Below are 25,629 nucleotides of genomic sequence, written 5' to 3' on the forward strand. Positions count from 1 at the left end.
CTGTAATGCATTTAGCACTCCCTGAAATATCAACTATGTGTTTCTCTCTCCACAGACACCAGTGATTAATGCCAAAGCCCCATTGCCTGTGGAGAGGGTGATGTTTGACTTCCTTGTACAGCTGCAGTTGGTGTGGTGACTTGGGTAAGAGATGTTACAGATTATTCACTCAGTGACAGTGAAGAGTTGACAATGTGTGTGCAAATCAACAACGGTTTGTGTTTTTATCATTTTTATAATTTCACAGAAATTGAGAATTTCTGACATAAGGCCACAGATGGGGATATTAGGTCAGGTGATCAAAAGTATTGCCAAATAAGCAGGTTTTCAGGAATACATTAAAGGAGGAAAGCAAGTCTGAGAGGGTCAGGGTGCGAATTCCAGACTTTGTTCCCTTGACCGTGTCGAAACAGCCAGACTGGTGAAGCAATGAGTAAATGCATCTTTGGGAGTCTGAAAGAAAATGAGTTGTCGAGGTCTCTCAGGTTGTGTGGTTCAGGGAGACAGGGATGTTCACAGCCAGGAATTACATCAAGGGAGAGAATTTTAAATTGTTGCTTGGAAGGAGCCTTTTGATGAATCAACAAGTTTTGGTGCAAGTGAGCACTCGGGCAGGAGGGTTTTCGATACTCTTGGGATTATATGTAAGTTGAATGTGGGAGGCTGGCCAGGACTGTGTTTGGATAACGTAGTCTGGAGATAACACAGGGATGGACGAGTATTTCAGTAAATGGGCTGAGACTATGGTGGAGTTGGGTGATGTCACTGATGTAGAAATAGCAGTTTTGGAGTCGGGCCCCTCCTCATCACTCCCCCTCCCCAATTCACAAATATTTTTCGTTGTTCTGTCTGTCTTTTCTGGTTATGTCCTTCTCTCCAATTCTGCTAAGAACTAATACTTGACCTCAAGGTTGTTGGAAAATCCTGCTCCATCTCCACTCTCCCTTTCCTTTCTGAATTCCTCATATGTGGTGTCCATCCAGGATCTATCTTTGTCCCCTCCTGTATCTCACCTACATACTGCCAGGAGGTGACATCGTATCGGTTTCCCATGTACACTGACGATGCCCAGCTCTCTCTCCCTATCATCCCTCTCCATTGCTCCACTGTTACTCATTCATCAAACTGCTTACCAAACAATTGGCTGCAATTTCCTCCAATGAAACACTGCAATGGTTAAACCCATTGCCTTCAGTTGCTATTACAAATTACTTTCCCTTACTGCTCAGCCCCTCCCTCTTACTGGGAAATGCCTGAGGCAGAACTTAACAATATTGCTCTCATGTTCTGACCCCAAGGTAACCTTCTGATCAGACATCTACACAATTGCAAACACCTGGAATTCCGATCTCTAAAATGTTGCTTTTCTCCACCTCACCCCAGCTCCATTGCTACTGAAACCCCTTACCCATGTCTGTGTTGCATTAAAGTTGACAAATCTAAAACAGAACCCTTGATTCTGCAACTGACCCAGAATCTGGTTCTAGGTTCCCTCATGATGGGACACATCCTCTCAGTATTTACCCTGACATACCCCTTAATAAGCCTATGTTTCAATAAGATCGCCTCTCATTCTCCCCCAAATCCAATGAGTCCAGTCCCAACTTCTTCAGCCTTTTCTTAAAAGATAGTCCCTGCAAACCAGGGATCATCCCAGTAAATCTTCTCTGAATGCTTCCGATGAAGTGATGTATTTCCTTAAATAAAGGGACCAAAATTTCTCTCATTACTCCATATGTGGTCTCACTCGCATATATAAAGTGGCTCTCAGGTATATACTCCAAACTCTTATACTGCAAATCCCCTGAAATCAGGAATAATATTCCATTCCCCTTCCTGATGACCTGTTGTAACTGTGTGCTAGCTTTCTGTGTTTCCTGCACAGTTACCCCCTGGTCCCTTTTGTGTTGCAGCTTTCTACAGTTTCCACCATTTAAATAGTCCTCTGTTCTTTTATTACCTCCTCCAAAATGAACAACTTCACATTATCCCAAGTTATGCTCCATTTACCAACTTGTCCACTTCTCCGAATCCATCTCTGTAAACTGTTTATAATCCTTTTGGAATTTTACTGTTCTACATTTTCTAGGAGACTCCCCCCTCATTCTTCTAAACCTTTCCAGGGAGCACCGGCCAGTGGGAAGCATGCTGAGTTGCTGTCTTTTCAGAGAGACTCTTTGGAATGACTGGGAGGATCTTGCTGCCCTTTGGTCAGAATGGAGACAACTTGCCCATCGAGCTGCATGAGCCTTTCACACCCCCCCCCACCCCATGTCTTATTGATGAGGCACAGCGGCAGAACGGAAGGAAAGAAAAGGAAGGAAATCCTGCTCTCCAAATCTCACTGACTCTTGGAACATTCTGTCCCATGTGTCAAAGATCTGCCCTGTTCAGTCACATGAAGTCCCAAGTTGGAAAATCATAGAAACCCACATAGATTTCCCCCTGAACTGACTACTGACCTCCACAAGGGGTAATATGTACAGTCATCCTGGACCAGGAGGAGGGGATGGTGTGAGTTTCTAACCTGAACTGACAGTGACAGATTTTATAAATTTGTATTACAGGATACTACAGGTGGATATTCAGATGGCAATCTCAGTAACTGTAATGCCAAACTCTGATTGAATTACTCCATTCATCAGGACCTCAGGACCTGGATATTTGCACTGTGTGTGAGTATTTTGTTCCAGCTCAATTCCATTTTCTGCATAAAAATTCTCCTTTGAATCAAACCGTCCCTCAATAGATCTCCCCAAAATCTTCAATATGTGTCCAGTAATCCTTTTATGATGAGTTGATGAGTGCAAGGTTTAACATCCTGTTGTATATGTTTTGTAAGCACTTGTCTCTCAGCTCCCCTCAATTTCCTTTGCTACAATGAGAACACCTCAGTTTCCCCAAACCCCTGATTCCCCAGTGTCTGTTTGCTCTCTATAAGGTACACATCAGGATCGTGTTGGAACATTCTCCACTTGCCTTCATCAGTGCAGCCCTCAACAGTATTAAAGAAAGCGAACATCCTCCAGGACAAAGCACTGTGCCTGAGTGGTGTCCCATCCACCACCTTCAGCATTCCCTCTCTCCACCTCCGATGCACAGTGGCATCACTGTGTAAAAGGTAAAGTCAGCATTGTCCTACCAGACCATAGGGCTGCTCTCTCATTAGGGAGAGATGTCTGGTGGTGGTTTAACCTGAAGGTTACCACAGCCCAGGCAAGGGGAGAGGTTGAGAACAAGAGTCCATCTATTGTAGATGGCTATTCTTGATATGTATTAACAACACCCATGTCCCTGCAACTAAAATCCCCCATTCCTTGAACCATCCTGGTAACTCTCCTGTGCCCCCTCTCAGGGACCCTGCCATCCTTCCCAATGTGTGGGCAAACTCTGGTTTGCACAGACCCAGCTGCTCTGTGTTCCTGTGGGTGATGTCATCATCGAGCAACACTTGCACTAAACCTCACTGTCTGTGAGGGTGGGAGACACAAATCCCGAAATCATTTGAGATGTATTTAGTGTGCACTTGCTATGCCATGATAGATGACACTTTTCCACATGTACTGGAAAATAGAGGAGGATAATAGTATGGTGGTAGTTTTCAGTCGTAGTTTTCTTTCTCTCAGATTCGATGGACCACCAGAGCGTTTTTCTGTTCTGTAGACCGCTGAGATGTTTATTATAGGAATATGACAGGCTCCATTGGACATCAGGTCAGAAACGGTGATACTAGAATAGATGACACATGATTGGTCGATTTTCTTGGGAGGAAAGTGAGATGCAGAGATTTAAGAGGAAATTCAGAAGCTCAGCGCAGGAATTGTAAAGGGCAATCATCAAGTGAGAAATAAACATTGGGCATCCTGAAAGCTGGAAATAAAGAAAGGCACATATAGCAGAGCTTTGAGAGACTGGAGGGGATTAGACATGGGGAGGATAATGAAGCTGGAGGAGATGCAAGTTGGAAAGGATTGTGAGGATGGAGGATGTTACAGAGATAGAGATATTTGTGATAGAGGTTTTTGAATTTTGAGGCTGGAGTGGAATTATAGAGATGAGGAATATTTGTAAGGCTGGATGAGATGGCACTGATAGGGAGAGTTCCAAACATAGAGGAATTTACAGAGGTAATGAGTCATAAAGTTACACAGCATCGACACAGAACATGTGGTCCAACCAGTCCGTGTCGACCATAAATTCGAACTGAACTAATCGCACCTGCCTCCACTTGGTCCAAGTCCATCCTAGCATTCCCTATTGATATACGGGTCCAAATGTTGTTTTCCTATTAGAATCCCATTCCCCTACCCTTTTGCTCTACATTTACCCCGACTAATTCACTCAACCCAATCATTCCTGAACACTATGGGCAATTGAGCACGGTCAGGTCACCTACCCTGTACATCTGTGGATTGTGGGAGGATATGGGAGTTCGTGGAGGAGCCCACGCTGTCATGGGGAAGAATATGCAAACTCCACATGGACAGTCACCCAATACAGGAATTGAGCCTGTGTCCCTGGTGTTGAGAGGTCGCAGTGCTAACCGTTGAGCCACTGTGCCACCCTGAAATTGTAATTGCATTCACATCTACCACGTCCTCTGCAAGTTTATTCCACATGTGAACCACTCTTGTGCAAAAACAAAAAATAACATCGGAACTTCTTTTTAAAGCCTTACTTTTTAATTTGAGAAAAGGATGTCCCCAATCTTGAATCGCACCCCCTCCTGAAAAGGGCACCTGCTGTTCACATTACCAAAACTCTTCAGGATTTTATAAACCTCTAATAAGTTCACCCCTCACCCTCCTGTGCTCCAGTGAAAAAGGACCCAACCTATCCAGACTCTGCTTATAATTCAATCCCTCCGTTCCCATCAACATCCTGGTAAATCTCTTCTGAACCTGCTCCGATTTAATAATATCCTTCCGATAACAGCACAAGCAGAACTGGGCACAGTATTCCAGAAGAGGCCTCCCCAACATCCTGTACAACCTCAACATAATGTCCCAACGCCTATATTCAAAGATCTGAGCAATGAAGGCAAATGTGCTAAACCCCTTCTGAACCACCCTGTCTGCATGTGACACATAGTTCAAAGATCTGAACCCCTCGGTCTCTTTGTTCCATATCACTATCCGAGGCCCAACTTTTAATCAGTCTAAGTCCAGCCTTCGTTTGTTTTACCAAGATGTAATATTTTGCATTTACTCCAATCCAAAAATCACAAACATCCTTCAAGTATAGAGGCAAGAGGAGTATACTTAAGAGTAAAATCAGTAAGGCAAAAAGGGGACAGGAGACCGCTTTGGCGAATAGGGAAAGGGTTTTTACAAATACATTAAGAGCAAATGGGTCATTAGAGAGAGAATAGGCCACCTCAAAGATCAGCAAGGCAGCCTATGTGTGAAGATGCAGGAGATGGGGTTGTTGGGGGGGATACTAAACGAGTGGCATCAGTTTTTACTGTGGAGAAGGACAGATTTGTGGGGGTTGTCAAGATTAGAGATCGTGAGGGTGGGTGATGAGATGGGAGGCAATTGGAGGATGTTACAGAGATGCTTGTGATACCAGAGATAGTGATGGTTCTGAGGCGAGAGAGGATTTCTAGAGATAAGGAAGAGTTTAGTCTGGATGAGGTGACAGTGATCTGGGGAGTTGTGAGCATGGAGGAATTCAGAGATAGCGAGAGCTTGAGTCCTAAAATGATACAGAACAGAGACAGACCCTGTGGTTAAACCAGTCCGTGTTGACCATAATTCCCAACTAATCTAATCGCACCTGCCTCCGCTTGGTCCACATTCATCCAAATATTTCCTATTTATGGACTTGTCTAAATGTCTTTTAAACATTGTAATTGTATTCACAGCTGCTTCTTTTTCTGGGAGTTCACTTCACACATGTAAAGGTAAAAATAAATCCCCAATTTATTTTTTAAACCTTTCTCCTCTATTTTCAAATTGTATGCACCCAGGTCTTGAATCCCCCCCTCCCCCTTATCTACACGCTTCATGGTTTTATAATCCTTTAAGGTCATCCCTCAACCTCCTACGCTGTAGTGAAAAAGCATCCCAGCCTATCCAGCTTCTCCTTGTGACACAATCCCTCCATTCATGGCAACATCCCGGTTAGTCTCTTCCGAATCCGCTCCAATTTAATAATATCCTTCCTATCACAGCACAACCAGAACTGGACACAGTATTCCAGAAGAGGCCTCCCCAGCATCCTGTACAGCCTCAACCTAAATTCCCAACTCTGGTACTCAGAGGTCTGAGCAATGAAGATAAGTGTGCTAACCACCTTCTTAATCACCCTGTCTACATGTGACACAGACTAAGAAGACCTGTACCTCTCAGTCTCTTTGTTCCATATCACTACTCAAAGCCTTACTTTTAATTAGTGTAAGTCCTGCCCTCATTTGTTTTATCAAGATGCAATATTTTGCATCAGTATTTACTGTGGAGAAGGACACGGGAGATGTAGAATGTGGGGAAATAAATGGTGACATCTTGAAAAATGTCCATACTACAGAGTACGGGATGTCTGGAAACGCATAAAGGTGGATCAATCCCCAGGCTTTGATCAGTTGTACCCTAAAATTCTGTGGGAAGCGAGGGAAGTGATTTCTGGGCCTCTTGCTGAGATTTTTGTATTATTGATAGTCACAGCTGAGGTGCCAGAAGACTGCGGGTTGGTTAATACGGCGCTACTATTTAACGAAGGCAGTTTGGACAAGCCCAGGAACTACAGATGCTGTGCTAGACTAGGTGTTGGAGGGAGCCCTGAGCGACAGGATTTGCGTGTATTTGGAAAAGCACAGACTGATTAGGGATAGTCAGCATAACTTTCTGCATGGGAAATCATGTGTCACATACTCGATCTGGTTTTTAAGAAGTAACAAAGAGGATTGATGAGAGAAGAGTAGTAGATGCGATCTATATGGACTTCAGTAAGGTGTTCGACAAGGTTCCCCATGGGAGACTGGTTATCAAGGTTAGATCTCACGGAAGTAGCCATTTGGATATAGAACTGGCTCAAAGGCAGAAGACAGAGGGTGGTGGTGATGGATGATTATTTTTCAGACTGGAGGCCTGTGACTAGTGGAGTGCCACAAGGATCGTGCTGGGTCCACTACTTCTCATCATTTATATAAATGAATTAGATGTGAACACGGGAGGTATAGATAGTAAGTTTGTAGATGGCACCAAACTTGGAGGTGTAGAGGACAGTGAAGAAGGTTACCTCAGATTTCAATGGGATTTTGATCAAATAGGCAAATGGGCTGAGGAGTGGCAGATGGAGTTCAATTCAGATAAGTGCGAGGTGCTGCATTTTGGAAAAGCAAAGCTTAGCAGGACTGATACACATTATGGTCAGGTCCTGGGGAGTGTTGCTGAACAAAGAGACCTTGCTGTGCAGGTTCATAGCTCCTTGAAAGTAGAGGTGCAGGTAGATAGGATAGTGAAGGTGTTTGGTATGATTTCGTTGATTAGTCAGAGTATTGAGTAAGAGAGTTGGGAGGTCATGTTGCGGCTGTTCAGGACATTGGTTTGGCCACTCTTGCAATATTGTGCGCAATTCTGTTCTCCACCTATCACAAAGATGTTGTGTAACTTGAAAGGTTCACAAAAGATTTATAAGGATGTTGCTAGGGTTGGAGAATTTGAGATATAGGGATAGGCTGTACAGGCTGGGGCTGTTTTCCCTGGAGCGTCAGAGGCTGAGGAGTGATCTCAGAGGTTTATAAAATCATGAGCATGGATCAGATAGATAGACAAGGGATTTTCACTGGAGTGGGGGAGTCTAGAACTGGAGGGTATAGATTTAGCGTGAGGGAAAAGATATAAAAGGGACCTAAGGGGCAACTTTTTCATGCGACGGTGTTGTGTTTATGGAATGAGCTGCCAGAGGGAGTTGTGAAGGCTGGTACAATTGCAACATTTATTCGGCATCTGGATGAGTATATGAATAGGAAGGGTTTCGAGGGATATTGACCAAGTGCTGGCAAATGGGACGAGATTAGGTTCGGAAAACTGGTCGGTATGGACGAGTTTGACTGAAGGGTCTGTTTCCATGCTGTATGTCTGTGACTCACAGCCGGGGATCAGCTCAGTGGGTTTCAGTCTCTTCAAAGGTAAATCTTACTCTGTTTTACTTTTTCAAATCTGCAACATTCAGAAGGGTGAGTGTTTACTAGTTTAAGTGCCTCTGTTATGATCTTTTGGTTGAATGTTTTAAATGTAAAATACAGGTACTAATGTATTTGAGAGTAGTCTTTTGTAAAGCTGTAAGACTCTGCCTTTTTCTGGGTCTACAGATTAAGGTGCAGAGATGGCCATTCGTACAGTGATGTGCACTTCCTGGAGGAGAGTAGGGGGAGTTTGAATGATCCTGAGGATAGCCTACAGGAAGTGATGCAAATCCTCTTGGATCACATGGATCAGATGGAGCGGTGCTTAATGGTAATGAAGAATTTACAAAAGTCAGGATGTGTGATAGGTGGCAGTTTCAGGCCGAAAAACTGCCGATACAGTCAGGTAGATGGGTTACCTCTCGGAAAGGTAGGAGAGGGAGGTAGGTAGAGAAGGAGTCTCCTGTGGCTATCCCCATCTGAAACAAGTATACTATTATGGATAATGTAGGTGGTCATAGACTCTCAGGGGAATTTTGCACTGACAGCCAAGTTACTGCTACTGAGACTGGCTCGACTATAATGAGAGGTATATCAGATTCCAAACGCTCAAGGATGATAAGGGACTCTGTAGTTGGGCACAGACTGCCCTTTCTGTAGCTGACAGACATCAGAATGGGGTGGTACCTCCCTGGTGCCAGGATCAAGGATGTTTCGGACAGGTAGCAGAATATTCTCAAAGGGAAGAATGACCAGTGAGAGGTCATTGTACATTGGTACCAATGACATAGGAAGGGGAAGAGATGAAGTCCTGATGAGAGAATATAGCAAATTAGCCTGGAATATAAAAAAGTAGGTCCTCGACCATAATATCTGCATTACTTCTGGTGCTACATGCTAGTGAGAGTAGGAATAGCAGGATGGAGGAGATGAATGATTGGCTAAGGAGCTGGTGTAGGGCAGAAGGATTCACATCTTTTGATCATTGTAATCTCCTCTTGAGTAGAGTTGACCTGCATAAGAAGGATGGATTGTACCTGAATTGGAAAGTGTCTAATATCCAGGCAGGGAGATTTGCTAGTGTTACTCAGGTGGCATTAATCCAGTGAGGGTAAACCCAAAGAGATAGTGAGAAAAGAGGTAAGTCTGAGGCTGGTACAGTTCAGAAGTCAGACAGTCAAGACAGGCAAGGGCAAGGCACAGAACCAGGTGGAACTGACAAGTTACACTGCATTTACTTCAATGCAAGAGGCCTGACACGGAAGGCAGATGGGCTCAGGGTATGGTTTTGAACGTGGCACTGGGATATCATGGGTATTACAGAAACGTTGCTCAGAGATGGGTAGGACTGGCAGCGTAATGTTCCAGGGTATCGATGCAAGAGGAAGGATAGGAAGGGGGACATGAGAGGAGGCGGAGTGGCCTTTTTGTTTAGAGGTAGCATTACAGTTGTGCTGAGGGAGGATATTCCTGGGAGTACGTCCAGTGAAGTTATTTTGGTGGAACTGGGAAATAAGAAAGGGATCATCACCTTGTTGTTACTATCTGCGTGGGTTTCGTCTATTTGCTCTGGTTTCCTCCCATTATCTAAAGATATGCAGGTTGTGTGGATATTCCAGGCTGAATTGCCCATATTGTTCAGGGATGTGCACGCTAGGTGGATTAGCCATGGGGAATGCAGTGGTAAGGTAGGAGTCTCTGAGGGTCCGTGTGGTTGTGATGAGCTGAATGGCCTACTTCCACGCTGTCAGGGTTCTTTGATAATTCTACTAGTTTTAAAATAGTTACAGAAAATAATAGACCAGATCTAAATGGTGTTCTAAATTGGACAAAGGCGAATTTTGACAGTACAAGGTATTCCTTTGCTATTCCCAGGCTGGAAAGTGGGAACATAAGAACATAAGAAAGAGGAGCAGGAGTAGGCTACATGGCCCCTCAAGCCTGCTCTTCCATTTAATAAGATCAGGGCTGATCTTTTCATGGCCTCTGCTCCACTTTCCTGTTCTCTCACCATAACCCTTAATTCCTTTCCTGTTCACAAATCTACCTTTTGACCTAACGATAGTCAAGTCGATAACCTAAACTGCTGCACTCAGCAGCAAATTCCACAGATTCACAGATTTAGCTGAAGAAGTCCATCCTGAACTCAGTCCTAAATCTGATACCCCCTTATTTTGATGCTCTGCTCCCTAGTTTAAGCGACCCCTAGCGGAAATCACCTCCCTGCTTCTATCTTATCTACTCCGTTCATAATTTTATTTTTTTTCCCATCCAACCTCCCATATTTCGAAATTCCAATGAGCATACTACCAGTTTACTCAATCTCTCTGCATCCGCCAACCCTCTGAAATCCTGACTGAAACTAGTGACCCTCCTCTACACTCCCTCCTGTGTCAGTACATCTTTGCGAATGTAAGGGGACCAAACCTGTACACAGTACTCCAGGTGTAGCCTCCCCAGCACCCTGTACAGCTGCAGCATAACCATCCCTCTAGCAATGAAGGACAATATTCCCTTCACTGTCTTAATTACCTGCTGTACCTGAAAACCAACTTGCTGTGATTCGTGCATAAGGACACCCAGCTCCCTCTGCACAGCAGCATGCTGCAAGTTTTCACCATTTCATCATCAGTTTGCTGTTAGTCTGACCAAAATGGATGACTTCACGTTTCCCAATCTTGTCCTTCATCTGCCAGATCCTTACCCACTCACATAGCCTATCTGTATCCCTGTGCAGACTTACAGTGGCCTCGGCACACATTGCTCTACCACTCATCTTAGTGAAGTCTACCTTTCATGAATCGATGCTGTGTCTGCTCAATGAGATAATTTCTATCCACATAGCTCACTATTTCTTCCTTAAGAGATCGGGCATTTTCCCCACCAAAGAAGTTATGCTAACAGGTCCATTTTAAAATATTCGCATCACATTTGTAGCTTGCCAATCTGTCAGAGCTGTCCCAGAGTCCAGCAAATTTTAGTGAATTATCACGAGTGCATTTGCTATTTACCCACTGCCATCTGTTAACGTCCCCTGGGATGCACTCCATCACGGCCAGGAGACCCATCTACCTTTCGGCTGTTATCTTTCCCAACACCACCTCTTTACTGAGAATGATTGCTTCTTTGTCCTCATCTGCCATTGCGTCCATAGGCCTGCAACAACGAGAGTACACAGACAGTATGTTCCTGTTAAGGCCTTAATAGGTAGTGTAGGGAATGCTGCCTGTCGAGAGAAATTGAGAGTCTCGTCAAGAAAATGAAGGAGCGATACGGCAGGTGCAGACAGCTGGGTTTGTGTAAATTCCTGGAGGAGTATAGGGGCAGTCGGAGTCTCCTCGAGGGAAACCAAGAGAGCAAAAACGGGACATGAGAGAGCTTTGGGAAATAGGTTCCCAGAGAATCCAGAGATTCCAGAAATACACTAAGGATAAACGAGTAAGCAGGCAGAGAATAGGGACCCTCAAAGATCAAGAAAAAGGTCCTATTTGTCCGAGATAAGTATATACCTGTCAGGCAGGGCGGAAGCTGTAGAGTGCAGGAGCTGTGGTTTACAAAGGAAATGGAATCTCTCTTCAAAAGGAAGAAGGCGGCTTATGTTAGGATGAGATGTGAAGCGTCTGTTAGGGCGCTTGAGGGTTACAAAATAGCCAGCAAAGTCCTAAAGAAAGAGCTCAGAAGTGCCAGGAGGACACATGAGAAATTGTTGGCGGATAGAAACAGGGTAAACCCTAAGGCTTTCTATAGGTATTTAAAGAATGACGAATAAGATTAGGGCCAATCAAGGATAGTAGTGGGGAGTTGTGTGTAGAGTCAGAGGAGATAGGGGAAGCACTAAATGAATATTTTTCAACAGTATTCCCTTTAGAAAATGACAATGTTGTTGAGATTACTGAGGTACAGGCTACTAGACTAGGTGGGATTAAGGCTCATGAGGAAGAGGTATTAGAAATCTTGCAGAGTGTGAAAATAGATAAAACCCATTTGGCCCAGTGAACTTATCCAAGGATCCTCTGGGAAGCCAAGGTAGAGATTGCCGAGCCTTGGCATTGATCTTTAAATCATCATTGTCTACAGGAATAGTGCCAGAAGACTGGAGGATAGCACATGTGGTTCCCCTGTTCAAGAAGGGGAGTAGAGACAACCCTGGTAATTATAGACTAGTGAGCCTTACATCAGTTGTTGGTAAAGTGTTGGAAAAGGTTATAAGAGATATGATCCAGAAAAGAATAATTTGATTAGGGATAGTCAGCACGGTTTTGTGAAGGGTAGGTCGTGCCTCACAAACCTTATTGAGTTCTTTGAGAAGGTGACCAAACAGATAGGTGAGAGTAAACCGGTTGATGTGGTGTATATGGATTTCAGCAACGCGTTCGATAAGGTTCCCCACAGTAGACTATTGTACAAAATGCGGAAGGATGGGATTGTGGGAGATAAAGCAGTTTGGATCAGTAATTGGCTCGCTGAAAGCAGACAGTGGTGATTGATGGGAAACGTTCATCCTGGAGTCCAGTTGCCAGTAGTGTACCGCAAGGGTCGGCGTTGGCTCCACTGTTGTTCGTCATTTTCATAAACTACCTGGATGAGGGCGTAGAAGGATGGATTAGTAAATTTGCAGACAACACGAAGGTTGGTGGAGTTGTGGATAGTGACGAAGGATGTTGTACGTTACAGAGAGACTTAGATAAGCTGCAGAACTGGGCTGAGAGGTGGCAAATGGAGTTTAATGCGGACAAGTGTGAGGTGATTCACTTTGGTCAGAGTAACTGGAATGCAAAGTACTGGGCTAATGGTATGATTCTTGGTAGTGTAGATGAGCAGAGAGATCTCAGTGTCCAGGTACACATTTCCTTGAAAGTTGCCACCAGGTTGACGGGGTTGTTTAGAAGGCATACAGGGTTTTAGCTTTTATTAACAGGGGGATCGAAATCCGGAACCATGATGTTATGCTACAGCTGTACAAAACTCTAGTGAGGCTGCACTTAGAGTATTGTGTACAGTTCTGTTCCCCACATTATAAGGAGGATGTGGAAGCTTTGAAAGGGTGCAGAGGAGATTTACTAGGATGTTGCCTGGTATGGTGGGAAGGTCTTACAAGGAAAGGCTGAGGGACTTGAGGCTGTTTTCGTTAGAGAAGAAGGTTGATACGTTACTTAATAGAGACATACAAGATAATCAGATGGTTAGATAGGGTGGACAGGGAGAGCCTTTTTCCAAGAATGGTGACGGCGAGCACGAGGAGATATAGCTTTAAATTGAGGGGTGATAGATATAGGACAGATGTCAGAGGTAATTTCTTTACTCAGAGAGTAGTCCGTGTATGGAATGCTTTGCCTGCAACGGTAGTAGATTCACCAACTTTAAGTACATTTAAGTCGTTATTGGACAAGCAAATGGACGTACATGGAATAGTGTTGGTTAAATGGGCTTCAGATTGGTATGACAGGTCGGCGCGACATTGAGGGCCGAAGAGCCTGTACTGTGTTTTAATGTTCTATGTTCTATGAGCAATATGCTGTAAGGATCGTTTCTGGGTCCACTGCTTTTCTTCATTTATGTAAATGTTTTCTATGTGAATATAGGAGGCATGGTCAGTGACTTTACATAGATACCAAAATTGGAGGTGCAGTGGACAGGGAAGAAGGTTACCTCAGATTACAATGGGACTTCAAACAAATGGGCTAAGGAGTGGCAGATGGAGTTTAATTCAGAAAAATGTGAGGTGCTCCATTTTGGAAAATCAAATCAGGGCAGGACTAATACACTTAATGGAAAGGTCCTGAGGAGCGTTGCTGAACAAAGATCTTGGAGTGCAGGTTCATAGTTCCTGAAAGTGGAGTCATAGATAGGCAGGGTAGTGAAGAAGGCGTTTAGTATCCTTGCCTTTACTGGTTAGTGGATTGAGTACACGAGTTGTGACGGCATTTTGTGGCTGTTCAGCACATTGATTCAGCCACTTCTGAAATTTTGCTTTCAGTCCTGGTTTCCCCGCTATCGGAATGATATTGTGAAACTTGAGAGGGTTCAGAAAAGATGTGCAAAGATGTTACTAGGGTTGAGGGTTTCAGCTATATAGGGATGGGCTGAATAGGCTGGGGCTGTTTGCCCTGGAGCATCGGATGCTGACAGATGACCTCAGTGGTTGATACAATTGTGAGGGACATGGATAGGGTGATCAACCAGGATCTTATTCACAGGTTAGGTGTGTCCAAATCTATGGGGCACAGGCTTAAGGAGTGAGGAAAACAATTTATAAGGGATCTGAGGGGCATTGTTTTCAAGCTGAACGTGCTATGTGTATGGAATGAGCTGCCAGAGAAAGTGTGGTGGCTGGAACAATTGCAACATTTAAAAGGCAACATTTAAAAGATTGGGTAAGTGATTAGGAAAGGTTTAGAAGGTTATGGGCCAAGTGTTGTCAAATGGGACGAGATTAATTTAGAATATCTGATCGGCATGGACAAGTTGGACCAAACGGTTGGTTTCTGTGCTGTACATCTCGATAACACTGAAACATTAAAATAAGATACGTTTCTCTATGTGGAGAGTTAGCAGAAGGTCGGATAATTCTCCTTGGAACTCAGAAAGTTAAGCAGTGATTTCAACTAGGAGCAGATTTCTTACAGGCAAATGGGAGGTGAGTTGGGACAGACTGGCACCATCTCCAGAGAGAGAGAGTACAGCCCCAATGGGCTGAATAGCCCCCAGTCCCTCTACTCTGTGATACTGCCCCCTTTCACTGAATGTTGAAGCTCATGCCAGTGCAGAGCCATAGAGATATACAGCATGAAAACAGCCCTTTTGGTCAAACTAGTCCATGCTGACCAGATATCCGAACTTAATCTCGTCCCATTTGCCAACACTTGGCACACATCCCACTACACCCTTCCAATACATACACCCATCCAGATGCCAAATGGTCTAGTTTTACCAACTTCCACCACTTCCCCTGACAGAAGATTCCATACACACACCACCTGCTGTGAAAAAAGTTGACCCTCTGATCCCTTTTATATATTTCCCCTCGCACATTGAACCTATGCCCGCTAGTTCTGGACACCCCCACCCCAGGGCAAGGACCTTGTCTATTTATCCTATCCATGCCCCTCATGATTTGATAAACCTCTATAAGGTCACCCTTCAGCCTCCAATACTCCTGGGAGGAGCGCACAACTCGTGTCACAATGGGGCCGGTGAGATTGATGGCAGCTTCAGACCAATAGGAGAGTTGATGTGATCCTCCAGACAATGGGAGTGAATGAGGGGTGGGTCCAGTGGGCCAACATGTGACCATAAACTGTGCAGGTGCACTGTCACTATGGTGCGGGTGTACTCCGTGAGTGTGAAGGGAATGAGAGAGACAGCAGAGATTGGGAGAGAAATTGAGTTTGTATGGACTGGGAATGTTGATAAACACACGGTTTTAGGTGGCTAGACCTGAATTAGAAATTCCTGGTAAATTAGAACCAAAAGAGCTGCGGATGCTGTAAATCTCACAATAACCAAAAGGTACTGGAAAAGCTCAGCAGGTCTGGCAGCATCTGAGAAGAGAAATCAGAATTAACATTTTGGATTCGCTGAGCCTTCCTCAGAGCCGATGTGACTGAAAAGAAATGTCGCTTTTTATGCAGAAGGTAGGGGTTAAGGAGTACATGATAGGTGGGGATAGAGTCCAAAGAAAGAGATGGGAGCAGTTGGACAACGGAGTGGATAACGAACTGGCTGGGGGAGGGTAAATAGCTGTTTATGAGGACTGTTAGTGGCGAACCATAGGTAGTGTGTAATGGCATGCTCTATGATAACAAGGACTGGTGTGTGGGTTAAGAGGCTAGGGCGCTAGGACATTGGAGAGTTCAGGGCCTAAAATTATTGAATTTGATAGAGGTGTTCAGGATGTCCAAGTAGAAAATGAGGTGTTGTTCTTCCAGCTTGTGTTAAAGTGTGGCGCTGGAAAAGCACAGCAGGTCAGGTAGCTGACCTTCAGCACTTGATCACCCTGAAGCTCTACTTTCCAGGGACTGTACACTTGTTCTGAGCCCTTCAGAGGGATTGAAGGGGATAGGGAGAGAACAGGAACAGGGTTGTGTTGTAATCTACAAAATAACGGTCACCCTCCCCCTCTCGGTGTCTCCCCTCTGTCTCCCATCCCCCATCATGCCTCCTCCCCACCGCAGGGAAAAGACCTTGTGTATTTTCCCTATCCATGCCCCTACTGATTTGATAAACCTCTATAAGGTCACCCATCAGCATCTGACGCTCCAGGGAAAACAGTGTATTCATCCGCTCCCTTTGGTTCAAATCCTCCAACCCTAGCAACATGCTTGTAATACTTTGCTGACCCCTTTCAAGTTTCACAATATTGTTTTGATAGGAAAGAGATCAGAATTGCATGCAATATTCCAAGCATGACCTAACCAAGGCCCTGTACAGCCGCAATATGACTTCCCACCTCCTATACTCAGTGCTCTGACCAATAAAGGAAAATATACTAAACACCTTCTTAACTATCCTATCTACCTGTGATTCTGCATTTCAAGGAGCTATGAACCTGTACTCCAAAGTCTCTTTCTCAGCAGCAATCCCGAGGACCTTATCATTAAGTGTATTCACCCTGCTAATATTTGCTTTTCCAAAATGCAGCACCTCACATTTATCTAAATTAAACTCCATCTGCCAGTCCTTAGCACATTCAACCATCTGATCAAGATCCCATTATAATCTGAGGTAATCCTGTTCACTGTCCACTACACCTCCAATTTTGGGGTCATCTTACGAACATTACTTCCTATATTCACATCCAAATCATTTATATAAATTATGAACATTTCAGGATCCAGCACCGATACATTGTGACATCCCACTGGTCACAGGTCTCCAATCTGAAAAGCAACCTTCCACCACCACCCTCTGTCTTCTCCCTTTGAACAAGTTTTGTATCCAAATGGCTAGTTGTCTCTGTATTCCATGAGATCTAACCTTGCTAACCAGTCTCCCATGGGGAACCTTGTTGAATGCCTTACTGAAGTCCATGTAGATTATTTCTACCGCTTTGCCGTCATCAATCCTCTTTGTTGTTACTTCAAAAAAATTGAATCAAGTTCATGAGACGTGATTTCTCACACACAAAGCCGTTATTAATATCCCGGACTTAACTCTGTACATTGGGGTCTGCGTCACCCAGTTATGGGTGTTAATATTCTGGATAAATTTCACATACACCAGCTTTGTGTTGGTGACTGTGTACTGAGTCTTGTTAATAACACCAACACAGATGAGTTCCTTTTGAAAGGCAGTCCCTATATCCCTAACCCCCTTCCAGTTGCTCTGTCTCCTCCATTCCCACCGTAGACAGTAAGTGGGAGGAGCTCATGGAGTTTCCATGTGAGTGAGATTGAGAAAATCTTCCCTTCTTTCCACTAGCCCACCAAGAAATGGCGGTAGTGTCCTTACCTCTGGACCAAGAGAATCGGGTTCAGAGTTTGGTAACAGCGGCTTTGAAGAGGCTGATTGGAAATCATGCCCAAGCCACCAGGCCATACTGTCTCCCAGCTGTCCCTGCCTGAGTCTCCAAACAGAACCATCCTGTCGTTTCTCTCCTGTCAGACTCTCCCATTGCTCAGTTTGTCCAGTATTCCCTCCTGCTGCTGCACTGCTCCTGTCCCTCACTGACCTGTCCATCCCCAAGTGTCCTCCACATTCATTCGTTGTTTACAATCCCATTGTTCCAGTCCTCCAGCCCCGCTCCGACCACTCTATTGGGCACAGCTGCTGTCAATCACCCAGGCACCTGTGTGATCTGGAGCATGCTCTGTAGGAGGGGAGACCTGTGCACGGGCGCAGTGCTGGCCAATTGTTGGCGTATGTGCAGTATGGGTCAGTGCCAGCGAGGGAGGCTTTGGATGTGTGGGATTAATCTGTCATTGGCTGCTCCCTCCCTTCCTCCCTCTGAGAACAGGACCCAGGGGACTGGTCCCTGCCCTGGTATCGTGACAAGTGGTCGGCGTATCGGTGGGGGGAGCATTTTGCAGAAAGTTATCAGAACTCAGGTGAAGATTCAGGAATGTTATGGAAAGGAACAAATGTAGGCCTGCAATTAAAGTTCTAATTTGGTTCATTTTAGTTCAACCAGATGTGATTTGTCCAGTGTGTGCAGGATGGTTCTTATCAAATGGTTGGTGTGGAGGAAATAAATAAGAGGTTCCAGATTGGAAAAAAAAAATCAATGTTGGTCTGACTAGGAAACCTTGGGAGGTGGGGGGAGGATTCACCAACACCCAGGAGACTCCGAGTCAGATTCATTGATTTGATTAGATTAGACTTCCTGCAGTGTGGAAACATGCCCTTCGGCCCAGCCAGTCCACACCGACCCTCGGAAGTGTAGCCCACCCAGACCCATTTCCCTCTGACTAATGCACATAACACTATGGGCAATTTAGCCTAGCCGATTCACCTGACCAATGCATCTTTGGATTGTGGGAGAAAACCGGCGCACCCGGAGAAAACCCACGCAGACACGGAGAGAACATGCAAATTCCACACGGACGCTGTGAGGCAGCAGTGCCATCGTGCCACACCTTTGTTTTGGTCCTTAGTCTGCAGGCAGGAGCTAAGAAGCTGAATTCAACGAGAGGAGAGAGCATTAGAACTGGGTGTGGAGGAAAGGGGTGAGGAGATTGGTTTGGATTTCAGTTCACAGAAGGGAGAAATTGTGAGACTGAGAATTAAAGCTTTGGGGGAACAAAGAAACTACAATTTAATACTATAATTGTCTTATGAATTTCCATCCTGTGTTAATGGTGGTGACTTGTTTTCTCTGTTGTAGGGTACTGAAAGGGCAGATTTGTGAATGAGAAATTCAGATTGAACTTCATGTTCAGTTTTGACAGTTACTTAATCCGTGCCGATCTGAATATCATTGGCCTTTTCATGTGGAAAGAAAGGTGTGTATTCTGTCCGTGGGCGAATATTTCAAGTGTCAATGTGACTGGAAAAATTACTGAGACACAGCCAAGTCCATGTCAGCGTGGTGAATGTGGAGAGATCTTTCATTTGTTTTTAAAAGTCTGAAAATACATGTCACATTTCCCAGGAATAATGAAGTTACAGATTTGTTTTGTATGAGGACAAGTTTTTAATTAACCATGCAACCAGAAAGACAGAAGGATACCTGCACCATGGAAAATACAATGAAAACGGGATTGTTGTAATGGGGTTAATTTTCGATCATGGCTTGTAATCCGTTGGCGATGTCACGTCTGTTCCAGCGCCGTGGGGAGACACTGGAAATGTGATGAATGCAGTGAAGATTTCGGTTATTCAACTGGATAAGGTGCAGAAGAAATGGGCTCAGGGGTCTGAGTTAGAGGGAGAGGTTGGACAAGCGAGGATTCTTTTTTGTTTAGAGCAGAGGAAACAGAGGGGAGATCTATTTCTGGCAGTGTATAATATTGTGACAGGCTTGGGTAAGGTGAATGCACTCAGTCTTTTTCCCAGGAAATCAAGGAGTAGAGGGCATCAGTTTAAGGTGAGAGGAGAAATTATGAAAGGGAACCTGAGGGGCAACTGTTTTACATAGAAGGTGGTATGTATATGGACTGAGCTGCCAGTGGAAGTGGTTGAGGTGGGTACATTAACAACATGTAAAAGACATTTGGACAAATACATGGATAGCAAAGGGTCAGATGCAGATGGGCCAAGTGCAGGGAAATGGGTTCGCGTGGATGGACATATTGGCCGGCATGGGCCAGATTGGGCCAAAGGGCCTGACTCTGCAGTAGGACTCTGACTCCAAATATATTTTCTATTTCTCCCGCCACCTCTGGTAGTACCCTGGGATGTATTCCATCCTGGCAAAGAGACATGTCTACCTTTAGCTCCATTAGCTTGCCCAGCTCTAACACTTTCGTGATAATGGTTGTTCCTTGGTCTTCACCTTCCTCAGTCTCCTTATCAATTACTGGCATGTTCTTCGTATCCTCCACTGTGAAGACTGACTGCTGTGTACTCATATTCCTGAACCCTGCTGGATAGGAATAACTGAGCACAGAACTCTGAGAGGTCTTCTTTGAGTCTTTATTGATGAGACATGGCAGTTACCTGGATAGTGTACATGCAGAACACCTCCAGGCAGCATCAGGTAACTCCCCGCCTGTCCGATGTGCCGCTCCCATTCTTATACCTTTGTGGTTTGTGTTTTGAATGGACGCTGTCTCTCAATATTATCTCCATGGCAATGGCAGTTAAAAAAGTCGAGTTCAGCTCAGCACTTTGTGGTTAAACCACATACCCCTCCCTCACGGCCCTGTGGCTCAGTCAGGTATCTGACAGGCACTTCAGTTTCCGTGGGGCTGTCTATCAGGATTCTGATGTGGAAGAACTGGTGTTGGAGTGGGGTGGGCAAAGTTAAAAGCCACACATCACCAAGTTATAGTCCAACAGGTTTATTTGGAAGTACAAGCTTTTGGAGTGTGCTGAGATTTTGCACTTGATCAGGATTATCTCTATGGTAACAGTTAAGTGCTTCAACAATTACAGAGGCCATATGTTCCCCAAATAATAGGTTCCCCTCTAGCAGTGTAAACTGCTATTCCAGCCCTGGGGATAGCTACTCATCACTTTTCTCCCCCAATCCCATCCAGCTTTCTGTTGATCTTTAAAGTTTTTCTAATCTCCTAGTTTCTTCTTGGTCTTTGCCAATTTGAATGCTTTCTATTTCAGTTTGATAGACTCCCTTATTTCCTTATCCACCCACGGCAGATTATTCCATTTCCTACAGTCCTCCCTTTTCACTGATATATAATTTTGCTGAGCAGTTTGAAAGATTATTTGATATTCCTCCACTGTCTGTCAACTGTCCCACCCTAAAGTCTTTGCTTCCAGTCTACATTAGCCAACTCCTGCCTCATCCTATTGTAGTCTCCTTTGTTTAAACACAGGATCTTGGGATTGGATTTAATCTTCCCGCTTTCCAACTGTATTCTAAATTCAACCAGATTTATCACAAGTCTTTTATCAGATTACGAGGTGAGGCCATGTTACCTGGATGTTTTGGTTTTCATTGTCAGAGACCTTGGCTTTGTAATAAAGTACAGGATAGATGTTCAAAACAGAGTATTCTGGACGGTGTGAATGTACTGAACAGTCTAAAACCATAAATCACTGTCTCCCCTCAGTTTACATGATCTGGAGATGCCGGTGTTGGACTGGGGTGTACAAAGTTAAAAATCTCACAACACCAGGTTATAGTCCCTCAGGTTTAATTGGAAGCACACTGGATTTCGGAGCGTTGCTCCTTCTTCATGATCCAATTAAATAAGTTGGACTATAACCGGTCTAACTCACCTCAGTTTAAAATTGAAAAATCATTTTCTCCCACATGCTTCCTTACTTTCGAAGTTTGAAACGCTAATCCACCTGACTATCCTGCTTTTTCCAAAAATCTCCTTTGGTGAAGGTGGTGAGTTTTGGATTCAGTTTTTCCGTTATTACCGCAAGAAGATAAGCACTGGGCACAGGAGAGGCAATGCAGCTCCACCATTTAATACCATGCTGATTGAGCTCACCTCGGTCTCAGCTGGATTTTCCTGCCTGCTCTCTCTTACCCTTCAATTCATTGCAAATTCAACATCTGTATTTCTTCAGTAAATTTGCTCATTGTCCTAGCATCTACCGCATTTTGAATAGGGAATTCCACAGATACACAGCACATTGAGATAGGTACATTCTTCTATATGAGAATGGAATAGGAGCCCTACCGTGCAGAAATAGGGTAATCGTCCATGGAGTCCACACCAACCCTATCATGAGCATCCCATTCACACTCACCCATTCCCTGTATTTCCCATGGTTAATGGCTTAACCTGCACAGGTATGGGCACTGGGAATTTCGCATAGCCAATCCACTTTACCTGCACATCTTTGGACTGTGGGATGAAACTCGAGCACCCAGAGGAAACCCGCAGTGACGCAGGGAGCACGTGTAAACTCCACACAGTTGCCTAAGGCTGTAACCAAATCCAGGTCTCTGACGCTGTGAGTCAGCAATGCTAACCATTGAGTCACCTCTGCTTAAAATCTCCTGCTCCTATTATTCTCGCCACACCCCAGTTGGCTGAATCTATATTCCTTACATCAGAAAATCAGGTTGTGGAAGCAGATGTTTCAATAAAACCCAGTGACAATCCAAATGTTATGTGTGTCTGAATGGGGATCAGATACACAACACCCTCCAGTCTACACTTTTCGTTGACTTTCCAGAGACAGGGCTCCAATGGCGTCATGGGGACTACAACTCCCACAATCCCTGAGGCAGGGACCACACGTGTGTGGGGAAACACGGCACTGTACATGTACAAAATGTGTGCGGGTTTTGGAGCATGTGCTTTGGGTAAATATGCTTTGCGGAAAGTTTTTCACTCTGTGATTGGCTGGAGGAGGAACGTATTTATTCATAGTATTGATCTGTTGGGGGAGGGGGTCAAAGTATCACTACATCCATGTAGGACCACTCTCCATCCCCAATTCATTGTAATGGTCGGAATCAACTAATGGGGAACGAAGAAGGATCTGATCCATTCTCCCAGATTGAAGGTTCCTCTTCTGTCCAGGATCTGCCACCTCCCTTTCTTTCCTTTTGTTTCATTCTGCTGTTACATTATTCACTTGCAGCAACTGAAGGGAAAGGAAGTGAACTCAGAAAGGGTGCAGAGTCTAACCAGGGACGGGAAGTGGTGGCATGGATCTGTTTATCAGTAACACCATGGGAATGGGGAGGGTGTACATTAGGGGGTAGCAGAGTCAGAATGGTGGGAGAGAGTAAGTGGGCTGGAGGGTTACAGCTTTGAGGGAAGAAAGGGAAAAAGAGTAAGTAGAATTGTCTGCTCTGAATTTCTAACATGTACATATTCCTTTATACAGGGTGCTAGATGGTGAAGATTTGCAGACTGAAATCTCAAAGTCATGTGCAGATCATGATTAAGTTAACCAGCATTTGAAGAAGCAAAGACAGAGAATCACTCAGCCAAAATCCTGCAACACTCTCATCGCAGCATTTTCGATCTCTCTGCACCAAATGGACTGTGAATTGTACAAGACAGCAGCTCCCTACCATCTTCTCAAGGGTAACTAGAGATGGGGAATAAATGCTGGCTGAGACCGTGATGCCCATATCCTGGAAATGGTTTCTATCTCTAGTTGCTGAACCCCAGTTGATGTTCCTGCAGGATGATGAGGGACGCTGAGTGCATCCTCCAGGAGGTAGCACCATCACATTACCCCTGCCTACACCCACACAGTAACACAGCAACATCACTGGAACAAAAGGCAGTGAAGCCAAAGGAGGACTTATATATAGTTCTTCAAGGTAAAGTCATGAAAAGGGATTGGAACACAGCAGGAGACTGAGCTGGATGGTCAGCTGTTTCCCATTGAATGGTGGAGCAGGATTGAAAGGCTGAATGGTCTCCTCCTGCTGCTATCCCCCAGGTCTGTATATAGTTATGGAGCCTGGGCAGGAAGGAGTTCGCAGGGATTCTCCAGGAGATTGCACTTCCACAACAGTTTTCAGTGAGGGATGGTTTGATGGATTTTATTTAACATTTATCTTTAACAAAAGGTTTGTAAATTTTGGTTTTAAAATGTTGTAAAAGTTATTTTGCACAGCAAATAAAATTAAAGAAAATAACGTAAACTGTCTGAATATAACAGTTTTAAAACTTTCAACCCTTGTAAAACAAAATCCTGTCTATTCCTGGACACAATCACTTTCCAGCTACTCAAACTCCAGGGAAATATTCCCTCCCTATCTGAACCTTTGGTTTGATTTAACTGCTTTTCAGTTCTCGTTCTGTTAGCTGTGAAGCATTCTTTTTCCCCATTTCTCCGACCCAGAAATGTGAGCACAGCAATCTACCCACCATCAAAATCATCAGTACGCCATTTTGCTTTTGGTTAACATATAATCACCAGCAGTGCAAATGTGAGGACTGCAGATGCTGGAAACAAGAGCCTAGATTAGAGGGATGCTGGAAAAGGCCTTTTGCTGAAATGTTGATTTTCCGGCTCCTCAGATCCTGCCTGACCTGCTGTGCTTTTCCAACACCACTCTAATCTAGACATATAATCACCAGCAGTCAACCATTTGTGTAACCAATTGAATATTTCCAAACAAAGCCCATTTCGGGCCAAGCAAACCATTACAAGTGTCAGAATGAGAAGGGACTAAATCAAAGTAGAGTTGTGGGGAGGGGGCAGTGATGGAGATAAAGCACTATATCCCCTGCGGTGCCCACTTCTATCTAAAGGCATCGAGAGCATTGATGCACACCACATGCTCCTTTTCCAAGGACACCCTTCTGTGTAGCATTTATCCTCAATCATAGAATAGAATCCCTACAGTGTGGGAGGAGAGCATTGGCCCATCAAACCCCACCGACCATCCGAAGAACATCACGCCCAGAGCACTCCATCACTGTAACACTGCATTTCCCATGGCTGATCCACCTAGTCTGTACAATTCTGGATCCTGTGGACAATTTAGCACGACTGATCCACCTAACCTGCACATCTTTGGACTGTGGGAGGAAACCAGAACACCTGGAGGGGACCCACACTATCATGGAGAGAATGTGGGAACTCCACACAGGCCGTTGGACAAGGCTGGACTCCAACTTTGTACCTGATGCTGTGAAGCAGCTGTGCTACAATCACAATTTAAATCAAAACAGATGATCCCTGCTCATTGTCACATTGCTGTTTGTGGGGACTTACTGCCCAGAGAGACATCCTGAGGTTCAGAAAGTGGCAATGTAAGTTCAGTCACCTCCAGCCCAGTTAATGTGGTTAACAACAACATCAATACTCCAACAGTGTCATCATGTACAAGGTCCACTCCTGACTCTGATGGACAGTAACATCAGAATCAGAGTCCTGCAGTCCACATGGAGCAGGGGGATGACCACTTCCCTGTGAGCACTCACTGGGCTCTCAATCGTGTTGAAGACGCAGCAATTCTCTTCTCACACAGAGGGGTGAACAGCTCCTACCCAGTGTGAACACGCTGGAGTCTCAGGGGGTGGGATGAATAACTGAATCCCTTCTCTTCACTGAGCATCTGAATGAGATCTGCCTCAGTAGATTGTGAGGTCGAGTAAATCCCTTCTCATACGTGGGGCAGGTGAAATGCCTCTCTGCAGTGTGACTGTGTCGGTGAGTGTCCCACTGTTCGGGTGAAGTGAATTCCTTATTCTGATTGAGCCCGTCCTCCTATTTCTCTCAATTATCATTGACAATCTCACACCAGAACTTGTTCCAGAGAGTGTTCCAGAACAGGCAGAATGGTCAGCTGCGGCTGGTCACCTGACTTGTCACTGGTCCTGAAAGGTTCACTCTCCACAAATGCTGCCAGATCTGCTGAATTTTTCCAGCAATTTCTTTTATTTTTTTCAGTTTTTCCCAGCATGTGCAGATGTTTAGTTTTCCAATTCTCATCTTGTCTGTTGCAG

The 25,629-nt window shown here is 44.7% G+C and overlaps 1 long non-coding RNA gene across 6 annotated transcripts in view; it reads left to right on the forward strand.

Annotated features, from left to right (window-relative positions):
- LOC140456945 (uncharacterized) overlaps positions 1-23,816 on the forward strand; it is a 32,396-nt gene extending 8,580 nt beyond the window's left edge. For 2 of the 6 annotated variants that reach the window (XR_011953254.1, XR_011953256.1), the window contains exons 3-6: positions 56-144; positions 2,568-2,675; positions 18,951-19,068; positions 23,045-23,816. This is a non-coding gene — a long non-coding RNA (uncharacterized lncRNA). Of the gene's footprint in view, positions 1-55; positions 145-2,567; positions 2,676-2,941; positions 3,122-5,866; positions 5,906-8,314; positions 8,460-18,950; positions 19,069-23,044 lie in introns of all 6 variants that reach the window. The other 4 variants (XR_011953255.1, XR_011953258.1, XR_011953257.1 and 1 more) reach the window with 4 other exon arrangements.
- Positions 23,817-25,629: the final 1,813 nt, after the last annotated feature.

The sequence above is a fragment of the Chiloscyllium punctatum genome, chromosome 31 (genome assembly GCF_047496795.1).
Source record: "Chiloscyllium punctatum isolate Juve2018m chromosome 31, sChiPun1.3, whole genome shotgun sequence".
Lineage (NCBI taxonomy): Eukaryota > Metazoa > Chordata > Chondrichthyes > Orectolobiformes > Hemiscylliidae > Chiloscyllium > Chiloscyllium punctatum.